Source organism: Dromaius novaehollandiae, chromosome 2 (genome assembly GCF_036370855.1).
Source record: "Dromaius novaehollandiae isolate bDroNov1 chromosome 2, bDroNov1.hap1, whole genome shotgun sequence".
NCBI lineage: Eukaryota > Metazoa > Chordata > Aves > Casuariiformes > Dromaiidae > Dromaius > Dromaius novaehollandiae.
This window is the reverse complement of record NC_088099.1, coordinates 155,789,203-155,802,701: the sequence shown is the minus strand read 5'-3', so window position 1 is coordinate 155,802,701 and position 13,499 is coordinate 155,789,203. Positions and strand designations below refer to the sequence as shown.

The following is a 13,499-nucleotide window of genomic DNA, read 5'->3' as shown; positions in this document are numbered from 1 at the left end:
CTGGACTCTTGTCCAAAGTCACTGTGCTCAGCTATCTTTCTACTGAAACCTCAGAAGTGGTTAAACTACAGAGAAACTCTTTAAGCTCTGCTGTTTTCTGTAGCAAAGCTTAAAAATCATAAAGCAATCTGAAGACTTTAGGCTTAGGCTTTCTCCCAGATCCTATGGGATCCAGGAGATCCTGTCCTCTCCTGTAATGCCAGGTGTGTGCAGTGGCCAACACTTGGTACCTGTCAAGAGGAGAGCAGCTTGCAAGACCGTGATTCATCTGAAGTAATAACAAGTTCAGCTCACTGATATGTGATGCCTTTTTTACCTTTTCAGTCCCTAATTTATGTATATAGCTTAGACAACAGTATCTAGAAGACAAGGAGGCAGATGGATAGGTCTATTTGCAAAACCCCTGAAGACTTAGTGAATGTAGAGAGATAAATCAACCTAATCCATGACTGCTTGCTGGCTCATGTGTATCAGGATGAGTCAAGGAGCAGTTTGCCAAAGGGAGAGTCTGATTCCCTGTTTCTGTCTCTCTCTCTTTGTTTTTTAATAATGTATTATGCAAAGTGCATGAGCACCATCCTGTGGCTGCGCCTAGTTAGAGTCCTGGGAGCCACAATTACAAGTCTTGAGTCCACTGGCCACTAAACAGACTGAAACCCTCTGCAGCCTCTGACTGACTTTATAAGGTAATTTTGAGCCATGTGTTTACATCAGCAATTAAACAAATCCTTTACATTTATGCAAAGTACATCATTTCAAGGGTAATTCTGCTGATTTTTTTAACAGCAATTCGTTTTCCTAATTTACAGAAATATTTTTATAGGAATTGTTTGCTTTTTAGGGTGAATGGTGCTTGTTGCCGTTGAGTTGTACTCGGCTTGCTCTGGAAAGCACCACAGAAGTCCTTGCATAGCTACAAGGAAGAGCTCATGTTGTTCAAAACTGGTTCTCATCATGCTTCTTTCATCCTGGGTTTTGTAACACCCTTTGAAAATGATGTTCCTATTAAGGTATGGCTTCCTCCAAAGAATTGTTGTAAGCTGCACATCTGGAAGTAGGGTAAAATCACAGAAGTAACGTATGAGCTGTATTGATTTATAAATGACTTACTAATGTTTCTTTCTTACCATGCTTTTGAAAAAAACTATTGAGTTTTGTAAGTAAATTTACCAAATATATGTTGGGCCCATGAACTTACTTTACACTAATTTGAATTGGCCAAGCCTCACTGATTTCAAAAGAGCAACACTGATTTACAGTCACATTTAAAAGTATTTTAACCAACAAGATATTGAACATCCTTTGCTTGGCTAGGGTAGATCATGTAAAATTCATTTAAATAGTATTACATGGGAATTATATTAAAAACATAACTCGAAACAATTGAACTAATCCAATTCAAGTGCCACAAAGAATAGAATTAGCACAGACCAGTGAGCTCAAAGTGAACTTGACTGAATATCTAATTTTAAAATTGAACCAAGTAATGGATCACGGAAAGCAGTATTTCTGGGAACTGAACAGAAACCAAACTAGTATGTTTGGTGGCTGTGGGGAAGAATTACTCAGTAACTATTGATTCTCTGCTTTTTAGAATATGGCCTTTTTATTTCTCTCATTTTCTCTGACATATTCATGAATGCAATGTTATTTGCTGTGCCATTTCTCACAAAACTTTTTGGGAAATAAGAGCACCAAGTTTTGGGGAAATCTTTAGATTGGAAATTGTTTGAAGTTAATCAGGTCTTTGATTACAATGATGTTTTAAAGGTGACTAGGTTTTTCCTAAGCTAATATATCTTACAAGGAGAAATACATTTTTTAAATGCCTTTTCTCTCTTCCCTTCCTCCTGAGTGCCCAAAAGGCCGAGTTACATTTGAAAATTTTAACTACAAAACTACCATTTGCATGACTAGGACTACTCACTCAAGCCTAATTAAAATTCACAGAATTTTATTTTGCTATCAAAAGAATTAAAGAACACACAGAAAGACAAAGGTAAAACCTGAGGTAAAGCACAGCTTACTTTTGCTTTAAATTTTGCAATTCTTATTAAATATGACTACTTAGAATGCTCTTTGGAAGGTGGTTTGCCAAGATCAGTCTGTCAACGCTTGTAATAATTAAGTGATTTATGAAGGCGTATGCTGAGAGATCTGAGAAGGATTTAGGAATGTATTATCCCCCCTCAAAAATAAACAGAAATGTTTTTGTGGAAAATGTAATTGTGATAAGCCATATTTAACATATTAGCTATACTTGCCTCTTGAAATTTCTTATCTTTAGTTGCTAAGACAATTTCTTAGTTATTTTGTGATATAAACATGCAGTAAAATTACTTCTGAAATGCGTAGTTATTTTTGGTGAAATGTTTTTTCTAGTGCCTTTCTTTGCGCAACAGCTGTTTCTCTGTTATCAGCCTCACAAATGTGGCTTTCTGCAGCTCGATTTTTAGCCAAGAACGGGCAGAGTAGTCCAGTTTTGCTTCGTTATTGGTCGGCGTGTCTGATGAGTCATGTATTTTCATTTCCTTGATACTTTCTAGAAGATTTTAGTGCTGTCAGCACTTTACTGAGCTGCTAGGTTTATTCATCTAAAGTTTATTACACATAATGAAGCAAATGAAAGGGATATCTAGGAAGCCAGATTGATGACATGGCCATTGAAGCGTAATTGTTCATGTTTAGGGTTGGTCCTGCACCTCCAAAAGTGCAGAAAAGGGAGCAAAACTTTGAAGAGGTGAGCCAAGGGAGATGGAAAAGTATAAGTATTTCTCTGTCGTGTATTTTCCTATTCAGCTCCCAAGTATAAGGGATCCAGAAGGCAATGGGAAGCATGTAAAGCTTAGTGTTTGGGGAAGTTAGTTTTTCATTCTATGGTCAAATCAGATCCTTTTAGGTTCATCTTTCCTGGGTTTACACTTCAACATTTGAGCTAGTTGCCTAGTCTTTTTGTGGTCAATGGAGAGGAACAGACACTTAAATATTACCTGTATGAGCCTGGAGGCATGGCCAGGAGCTCAGCTCCCTCTTCGTGGCCTCTGCTAAGGGCAGCTGGGGAAGTTGCAGGGAGGTCCAGCGCTTCCCAGGGTAGATGCATTTGGGGAGGGAGTTCAGCCTCTTGCTGTAGCTCCTGAGCAGCAGGGAAGCCTGGGGGTTTGGGAGAAGAGTGCCCACCTAGTGACCAGGAAGATATTCTGGAGCTATAAGCAGAGCAGTCGAGACACAAAATCCACAGTCCCTACTGCCTTGTGTTCCTAGGCTGCCTGCCGAGAGGAGACTTTATTAATCTACCTGAGGGAGCGCTGCGCTTGGCGGGCAGATCCTGGAAGGCGGAAGGCACGGAGGCAGGGGCGCCCTGAGGAAAGGAGGATGACCAGATGCTATGATGTTTGGAGCTACCACCAGCTGGCAACAGGTAGGCACAAATATTGCATTAGGCTGATAGAAGCGAGCAGAGATTTCCTTTCACTGGATAATGCTGTGGTGCTAGTCGCGTCCCACCAATGGTACAAAAGGTCCTATATAGCACAGTGAGGGAAGGGTTCCCCATCCCTTCCTGAATAGGCGAAAGACCTGCAGATACTTGCTGGCTGTGCCAGAGGTAATTTCCTCTGGAATGAAATCCAGGCTGAAATGCATGTCTAAAACCAGTAGGAGCTGGAAGCAATACCTATGTGGTCTCTATACCATGTACCTTGAGTTATGAATGTAAGTCAGAAGAAATCTTACTGATGTCCACAAGAGACATCTGGAACAAGGAAAAAATCCTTTCCAAATATCATTTATCTTAAGCTATTAGCTAAAAGAAGGAGAGTTTCTTGTCTGTCTGAGCAGACCTCCTACCCTATGCACTCTTGAATGCTGTAAGTACACGCTGATGGACTGTTTCAATCTGCCTTAACCACTTTCCTAGTGTACATGTCTATGAAAGTAAAAATCTTGACAAGAAAGGAGCAAGATTCGTTAAATGATTGCCTATAATCTGTTTTTCCCATCTTGTTGATTAATGCAAAACTATGAATTTTTAAATCTGAAATTTTAAAAAAAGCACTCATATTCATTAAACTCTGAAAAGAGATTACTGAGTTGTCTCCTACGATAATACTACATGATAACATGCTGTTTTGTTCTGTGGCTGAATAAAAACCTGAACAAAACTGTCCTCTAAGACTGGAGTTTTATTGCTCACAATTTTTGTTCACCAAAAATGTTTTCTTTGTTCAGTTTTAAACAGCCTTGTTCTATTTTTTTGCTTTTATTTTAAGAGATTTAAAGTAGATTGAGAAATTCAGAGATGGGTTCTTTGTTCCCCTACACATTGTTAAGGCTGCTTTTGAAAATTCTAGTAGCAATGCTTAATTTTCCTATGTTTTTTTAAGCATAGATAAAACATACAAAGTTACCTTTCCATGAATAAAATATTGAATTAACATTAGCAGAAATTTTATTACAGAGAAGTGGTAGCATAGTTTGTATTTGTAAGGAAAGAACTATTATTGTAAACATTTGTAGCTTGTGTTTTGGAGTAATTTTAAAGAAAGTGTGGGTGGAGAAAACCAAGAGAAATATTAATATATTTTACTTGTTGCAAACAACTCAATAAAATTGCCACCTACTCAAATACTCACTGAAGAAATTAAGTATGCTTTCCATTTTTGTATTTCAGGGGCATTTAGGCATCTGAAATAACTGTCAGTTAATTATTCCAATAAATATCAACATTAGAATCAGTATATTGGAAATCTTACTTGGTCAGCTATGAAAAGAATTTTTAACTTTAACAGGTTTTTAACTTCTTTCAATTACAAAGTAATAACAGATGGGGGCAGTCTTGGACAAAATTCTCCATTGTGTTTTAACAAACCTCTGCCTTTCTGGATTCTGAGTGTCCAAATTCAAGCATTGCGTCTGGTAAAGCACAACACTTTTAGTAGTCCCCATGGTCTGATCTTCATTTTAGGATTCAAGAAATGAACACCTGTGGAGCCCTCTGTTAGCTGGCTTCTGTGCAAAAGGGTTCCACTCAGTTAAAGGCAAGCCATAAAAAGCTCCTTTCAGGGGAAGACACTTCTGTTTAAAAATAAAATTGTTTCAAAACTTCTCAGGCTTAAACGTTTTTTGATCACTGGCGATTGAATCTGGCAATGAGCACATAAGCTGGCCCCTACTTAACAAGGGCCATTTAAAGCCAACCCACATGTCTCCCCCCGAAAGGAGTGGAGATTTTTGAAGTTCCAGTGAGATCCAAAAGAGAAGGTGCAGGACAGTTTTCATCTTTATTTTGAAGGTGGCACCATGTGACATACTGTTGTCCTGCTCAGGATTACTGACAAAGTCACTGAGTGGAAGGGATCCTTTCTTCCCGTGGTACCTGCTCTGCAAGGATAAGCGATAACTGCTGACAGTGAACTGTCCTGAGACTGAGATTGCCATTGACTGCCTCAAGATTTGCCAAGAATTATTAGATCAAAGACAAGGAGGAGGCAAAGTCTTAGCTTCACTTTGCATGTGCTAGCAGAACTAGCTCTCTGTGTAGCGTGTGTACCCAGGAAGGCCTTAGACAATTTCCATTGGACATGATTTAAGTGCCTTAAGTATGATGCCAAAAATAACAGGAAATTGCACAGGAGAAAAGCAAGCATATACACAAGCCTTAAACAAATAGCTGGGAGTAATTGTGCTCCAAAGCTATTGGTCTGATGCTTTGAAGAATTAGAGGGTATCGTGACAAAGAATGTGAAAGCTGAAAAAAGGAGAGGCAGCAGACTCAGACCACAAAAACCAGATAACATCTTGAAAGCTTCTGATTTTACTTTTTTTTCTTTCTTTTTTTCTTTTTTTTCTGCCCTGACTCTGTGAACATTCAGAGACTAGATTTTAAGCACGTGTGCAGGTTTTTGCAGCATCTGGATCTTGTACAAGATCAAGTGATCCCCTCAATCCGTGTTCTTTGCAAAGCCTAAGTGAAAGTGGGATGTTTGGTAACAGTCCACAAGGTAGCAGTTTAGGACTCAGGAGACTAGTAAGAATCCTTTTCCAGTATTTTCTCATTTAGCTGACTTTTCATCTCAGGCTCTTTTACAAAGTACTGTAATCAGCATGTGATCTCTTTTTTGCAGTTTCCTTCAGGTTATCTGTTGTTTGGGGCCCTATTTTAATCCTTAGTTGACTGGTGTATTGTAGACAGTCTTCATAAATGCTAGTTTAAACTTTCTCATCATATTGGCACCCACCACAGTATTCTTTACCCTATGGTTTATAGAAAAAAAGTTTGATCATGGCCTGTTTAAACTAACACAGAACTTCAGGTGGCTCAGGTTGCAACAGGGCCGTATGTAAAATAAAGCCTTGAAGAGCGCAGTGTTTCTTACAGCACAATGGTCAGAGACACTGGTGGAATAGTAAATGTTTTTCACTCTCTCATATGACCGAAGTCTGTGTCCCAGGGTTAGCAGCCTTGGAAGAACAGCCAGAACATCTGCCACAAATGAAGATCCTTACTAGCCATAGAAAACCCTTAAAAGCTGGCTGTGTGACAGCAGGTTATGGCAGCCCACCTAGCACAAATACTTTTCCACACCTGGCAAAATTTAATCCTCTATAAATTGGTCAAGCATTTTATAGGAATTTACCATGTCTCTTAAGGATGGAAAGATTTCCCCATACATCACTGGTGGAAGAAGAGAAGCAGAATGTTAACTTAGATCAGATTAGTTTAAAAAGTATTCTTGCCTCGCAAATCAGCACAGGCTTCCTCCTACAGCGCTGGCAGGAGCGCACGGTTCTCCTTGCTTTTTCCTTGGGAAGGAAATGCCTCTTCTGTCCTAGCAGCTGTGCCCAGGGCCTGAGCCCTGCTGTGGGCCACTAGGCATGTCTCAGTGTTAATCATACATCAGCACACCAAAGGGGGTTACTGTTGTTTGCAACACCAGTCACACTATCACTTTAAACATTATGAAGGTTTGACTCGGAGAATCCATCCTTAAAATCTGAATGCTTTTGCAATGAGAACAAGCATTTGGGTTGTTTTAGTAACTAACCGTATGTTTGTATTGCCTCTGCATGTGCCAATTTGTTAGAGCTAATGTTAGTGTGTGTAAGAGGCTTAGTATACAGACAATTAGGCAGCAGATTAATTAAACCAAGATGGACCATGATCCTATTCTTTACTGTTCTGTTCAGATTCTGGTGTTCATCACTCACAGCTCAGTGGTGACTCAGGTTTCTTGTTCCTCTATGCCAGCCAAGTGAGTAACTTCCCTCCTTGTCTCCCATACCATGTAGGTAAGGTTTAAGAATGACCAATCGCCACCTCCATAGGAGAGCCAAGCACTTCTCTGAGTGACATTAATCTTTTAAAAGCTCCTCCTGCTGTCTTCCCTGCTCTACATTACTGTTCAGACAGCCATCCTGCAAAGCCTAGCTGGGAAGGTGAAGAGAAGGCCAGAGGGTTTTGGTCAAGGGGCTTTCCCCAGTAAAAAAAAGGTGCAAATAGAACTGAACCTAAGATACACAAGCCATGTGAGTCTACAGTGGGGACTTGAATCTATGTAATGATAAAAGCTACTTGATAGGGATCCGAGTGTATTCCTGCTAAAATCAAGACTGAAACTCATTGACAAGGAAGAGGGAGGATAAGACCAGTCCGTTTCAAAGAGAGTTATGAGCAGCTTGGAAACTCAGCAAGTTTCGGGCTCAGCTTTGACACACAGCAGTTCTCTCCGACCAGTTCTCCACCAGTTCACAGAGAGCCATCTGGATGTCTGTGGAGTGTAACAGGAGGCTTGTCCAGGAATTCACATGCATGATAGTTTCATACCTAACTACTTAGGAACTTAGCTTGGGCACTCTGTTTTATAAGCATTGGCCTATGCCAAAATTACGATGCCAGCACATAAGCTAAAATAGAATCCAGCTAATTGCCAATTAGCTGTTTCTGTAGTATATTGTTAAAAGAGGAAATGGCGGTAATGATGTATTTTCTTACTGAAATCAGCAGCTCTGGCACAAAGAGATTATAGAACTGTTAAGTATTAAGGTGTGTTTGCTCTTCACTATAGCCTGAAGTTTACTTTCTTTGCATTATATCTGATGGTAGTTTTAAAAACATGGGTAGCTATTACCTGCACTCCAAAGAAAAAAGGCATAACTGAAGACAGGAAAGCACAGGATTGTTTCTCCATTGTGTTGCATTTTTCATAAATTTTATCTTTTTAAAAAAAATCTGCTCATGGCCTTTTGTCACATTCAGAAAGTGATACAAGACTGGGCAAGTAAGTTCAGATTGTTGGCTATGTGTGTTTTGTTTGTTTTCATAAAATTTCCTTGTAAAACTTATATGGTATTTCACAACATATAAAACTTTCTGAATAGAGGAAAACAAACAGATGAGCACCTTAAGTGTGCAGTGATTCGTTTGTGGGCTCTCAATATTAGATCGGTGCTAGTATCGCAGTGTCCCACATTGTAAGTACCCCATTAAAATATGAACCTGCACAAGACTGGTGTTTGAATGACCCCAAGTAACTTGTGTATCAGTAGAACTATAAAATTCTATATTGGCTGTGGTCACAATGAGCACCAACCTTGTTGTCATTTTTTTCCCCTTCCAGACTGATTTAGAGAATCATCATAGTCAAATCTGTGCTTCTCCCTTTGAATTAATATTTGTTATGAAACTAGGGCTGCATTTGGTGGGCAAGTTCTGCTCAGATTTACAAAATAATTTCCTAAATATGAATTGTCTTGTATCTTTCTGCTGAGAAAATCAGCCTGTTAATGAAAATAGAGGTTCTAATTTTGCTTCTTCTGTTATGTTCAAGTGCCATTTTTATACAGTTAATGGAATTCTTCCTGATTTTCAAGTGGGTAAATAAAACAGAAGCTCACAATAAATATTTATATTCACTACTGTCACTTGCCTAAGTGCATTTTCAAACAATTTTCAACACTAATTGTTAAATTAGCATCAATTTTCTTCACTTGCCTAGCAAGGATGTAAGATACATATGGCTTTCTATATGTGATTAATATCAATCATAAAATCAAAATTATTGATAGAGGTAAAATTACACATCTGAAGTCTTCATAATTCACAGTCTTTCTATGTAAGAGAAACCCATATTTTACTTTTGTGATAGTCCAAAAGATGCTAAACCAGCATACCTCTTTACAAATTTCAATTTTTGTTATTTTACTGAAAATATTGTTTGAACTTTAGCAGTATTCATTACTTAGCTATAAGATTATTCCTTTGAAAGGCCTGCAGGCTTCCCAAGGCTTCCTCTGTAGCAGTAGGAAGGAGCGTATCGGATAAATCAAGCCCTGAACTGAATGTGCTATTTAGTGGATTTTGCACAATGCAGTTTTCTATGAACTGCAGGCTGTTTTTGTGGCTTTGCTTGGGTAAACATCATGTTCCCTGCCGAGCGCCGAGCCGGTTGCGTAAGGCGGCATTCCGCTTTGCCTCCACATCCTCCCACACGCTGCATTTAACAGTTGTACGAGCGCCCGGGGACTGGGGCCTGATCCAACGCTCAGTGAGCTCCGCTGGCAGCCTTCAGGCTTTGGCGCTGACACTTGCTCTAGAGGGAGCCTCTTGCACAAAAATTTTGGGAGGAAGGGAAGGGAGAGGAGCTTTGACAGGGCTGTGAAGCTGAGAAGCCCGCAGGTTGATTGCACATGACAGGTATCTGGCAAACTGGTGACGAGAGCTTGCCAAAACTGAACATATGGGATTGCAAATAACAACTTTATGGCTACGGAAGATTGAAAATATATAAAGAGTAATATTTTTCCACAGCCACAGAGCCTCTGGATTGCAGTCAATACAGGGGACTCATTTCTTTCTGTGTTAAAGGAGGCAGAGTGAGGCAGTGTGTGCCTTGCTTCCCATGTGAAGTCCATGGAAAAGAAGGGTAGCCCAATGGGTGGCAAACTGGCCAAGGACTTGAGAGATCAAGGTTCAGCCCTGTTCCTCCACAGGCTTCCTGGATGACTTTAGGTATCCAAGTTGTGTATGTGCATTCTACCTTCTCCACTGCACATGTAGGAGTTTGTCTGGCTATGCTGAGGGGAGAGCAGATGTGGGGAGTGAGGGGCCTGAGGATGTGCTGCTGACTGGGAAACCCACTGAGCATGAAGACAGGTAAGCCAGCTAGTAGGGCACAGAGTCACAGTACACTCTGCAACAACTCTACTGGTGAAATCTTCAGTGCTGATGGCCCTCTAAACACCTAAGCGGGTTCGCATGTATTTTTATGGATTTTTTTTTGAATGTTATGACCTAAATTCTCTATAAATTTCACTTCAGATTCCTAATTCAGTTTTGGACGCTGTCTCTGTCCCCCTTCTGCCACAAGGAGTGAGGAGAAGCTAGGAGTGACAGAGATACTTGATTGACTGTGATGCAGGAGACATGGCAGGGAGAACCATCCTAGAAGCATATGGGAGGTATATAAATTCTTCAAGATGCTTGAGAGCAGCAATACCTGCCAGAATTGCAAGCAGTAGAACAAAACTCCAGCCTAACTGATCATATTCAACAGCTGCTTCCTTCCATTTTCTTCTCTTGTGGTTGTAGTAGTTGCCACTCTTTCTTCTTTTTGTCTCAGTTCCCTAAAGGAAGCAGGTTTCTGCCTTGCTGTGACTCCTTGGGTGAAAATAGTACTTTTAGGACAACTCAATGGGCAACAAAAAACAGGAAGAGTCTGCAGAGACTCATGCATGCAGAGAGAAATTTTGTATGATCATTTATATATGAAGACTACAGCTCAACTGACAAATGGCTCTGGTCTCCTTGAGTGGTTATAGACAATTCAGAAACAAAGCTATCCTTGGGAAAGATATCACTTTGCAGCCTGTTAAAAGGCATAAAAGGAAAGGAAAAGAAGATCCATTCCTTGGGAAATTAAAAAATAGCACTTCACTACGGTCAGTTCTGCATGATATAATTGTGCAATGACTTCTCGGAGAATTGGCTAGATAGCCAGGAAGTTCTTTCCCATCAACAGCGCTAATGGAATATGCAGCTGGATATCTCCAACAAAATCATCAGAAGACAGTTTAATCAGCTGGTATGAAGTGGTCGTTATTAGGGATGTTATTGAGTTGCTCACACAAAGGTGTCTAGTGCCATTTGAAGTATCCTACAGCATTTAAGACGTCCTCAGGGCCCTAGTCTCCAGATGCAATCCCAATGGGCATGGATTTCCCAGAGGTCCTCTCCATAAGGAGAGGTCCAGCCCCATAGGAATGTCTCAAATACCCTAAAGCATCTTAGATGGCACTTGACATTTATGTGTATGCAACTGAACTGGTCCCTGCTTTCTGAGTTCAGATTCCAATCAGATAAATAGAAGTAGATGCCATCACCCGATGCCGCCATGCCTTCTCGGATTATCTGCAGGTCAGCGGGAATAGCACTACATTAGACAACATGCCAAAGGTCATCTTTGCAATTACAAGCCCATTGTTAGGAGTCTTTCGTGATAACTAGTAGAAAAAGAGGAAGCATCAAACAGCTCTTAAAATGTGGGCAGTTGAACCTTAATTAAAAGATTTTTACTCCTGTATTATGTGGCTTCCCAGAGCTCTGTACATTAAAGACAGTGTTGCCTCTTTTTGCAAAAGTAACAGTAAGAATCAGTAAGAGATGAGGAATATGTTTTATGTGCCTTCATCTTCCAACTAAAATTCCTGACTGAACCAAAAGATAAAATTATTGTCTGTAACTATACAGGAGATGAGATCAAGTGGGTTTGTGTTTAAATAGATGCTGGAATGGAATCCTGATGGTGCTGTAAGGAAGACAAGACCTTGGGAAATAACCTCTGTAGAAATGAGAAGAATAATACAACCATGCAGACACATGTACAGTGGGTAATGAAACTAAATTTTAAAAGTGTAATACATGTTTTACCATAAAAAATGAACATTTAAGAGGGTCACTCAGTACTAATTTGTAAATGGTTCTTTTAAGAATATTTTGTAATAGATGATTTGGCTGCTGGATGGTAGTGGAAAATGAACTACTGAATTTTGTAAATATTCAGCAGGATCTTGTTGATTATGGAAAAACAAAGTACACACACACCCCAGGCCCCAATAGCATGCAAAAGTGTGTAGTAAGTTATCTTTAAAAAGCAGCCAAACTGGCAGTGCTTAAAAAACAAACCAGTAACCGGTTAATGTAACATTTAGGATCTTAAATACTTGCATGTTTCTTGCTTTTCAAATTAACCTGTAAAAGCCAGTGGGTTTCATGTGCAATATTTAGATGAGTTTTAAGAAAATATTACCTTGTTTCCAGAAATATTTTGCATGTAAAGCAAGTATGTTAAGACATTTTGATAACACACATTAAAGAGTTCCTGATCCTGCAAACTACTAAGCACTTCCTCTGAGTGGAATCACTTAATTCCCAGGCTTTGCTCAACATCACGCTTAATTAAACTTTTGCTAATAAACGTGAAGAGCCCAATTTAGCTTCATAGCTAAACTCCATTGACAAAGTGGTTGTTCAGTAAAGCCCACTTAGCTGCCTGTGGATTTATTTTTCGTCTCCCATGCAATATTTGTACATATATATATAAATATATGTGTATTTTTAAAGCAAGATTTTTAGACATTCAAGATGTGAAAAAAATAATTACTTCACAACATAAACGAAAATTATTTCTTTAAAGAAAATGTTTTGTCAGGGTAGCTTCTTAAATTTGAATATAAAATATCTCACAAACCAACATACATCTTTATTATGATGTTCTCCTCTAGTATATTTTATGCTTGAATGTTCTTAAATGCAAATGTATAAATTACAACTTTATTCTTATTGTGAAGAAAGGGGTAAGAATGTAAATTGTAAGTTTAGTCATAAAACTGCAACATTTTTCTGTTCTATGATGCTATTAAGAAAGATAACAGGACAAAAGTTTTGCTTTCTATATCCTGTCACCACACTTGTCTGATAGGATAATCTGAGTTCTACACTCTTTCTGCTTTCAACTTAAAACCATTAATGAGAATTTTTAAACAAGCAAACTTGATCTTATGTAAAAATAATGCTTTGTATGTACTATGTATTTTCCAGCTGCTGTCCAGTAATAGGCACCATTTGAAGCTTTTTGCTCAGATAAAATTTTCTCAGGAAGACTCAGTGGAGTTTTGTGTAAGAAACAAGTGTAGGTAAGAGCTATTATTCCCAGAGTGATATTTGGATGCAAATAGGGAAGTGTGATTTCTCTTAATCTCAAGCTTCACTGGAAAAATAGGAGGTGGGGGAAAGGAGCATTTCCTAATTGTAGAAAAATGGAATAGGAGAAAAAAGTATCTTTTTCTATTTAATAAAAGATACTTAAAAACCTGGAGAGGAAAACATAAATTCTGATGATTAAATTCTCCACTTACTCTTGCTATTAAGGCAGGACTTTATGTAATTCTAGCCAGAGCCACAGTTGCACAGCTGTTCTCCAGCCAGATGTGATAACTCCCCAGAC

General features: G+C 39.1%; 1 long non-coding RNA gene across 1 annotated transcript; it reads left to right on the top strand.

Moving 5' to 3' along the window:
• The first annotated feature begins 840 nt into the window (after positions 1-840).
• LOC135327638 (uncharacterized) lies at positions 841-13,153 on the top strand. Its single transcript, XR_010388043.1, has 3 exons — positions 841-1,010; positions 3,262-3,418; positions 10,316-13,153. It is a non-coding gene; the product is annotated as an uncharacterized LOC135327638 (long non-coding RNA).
• The last annotated feature ends 346 nt before the right edge of the window (positions 13,154-13,499 follow it).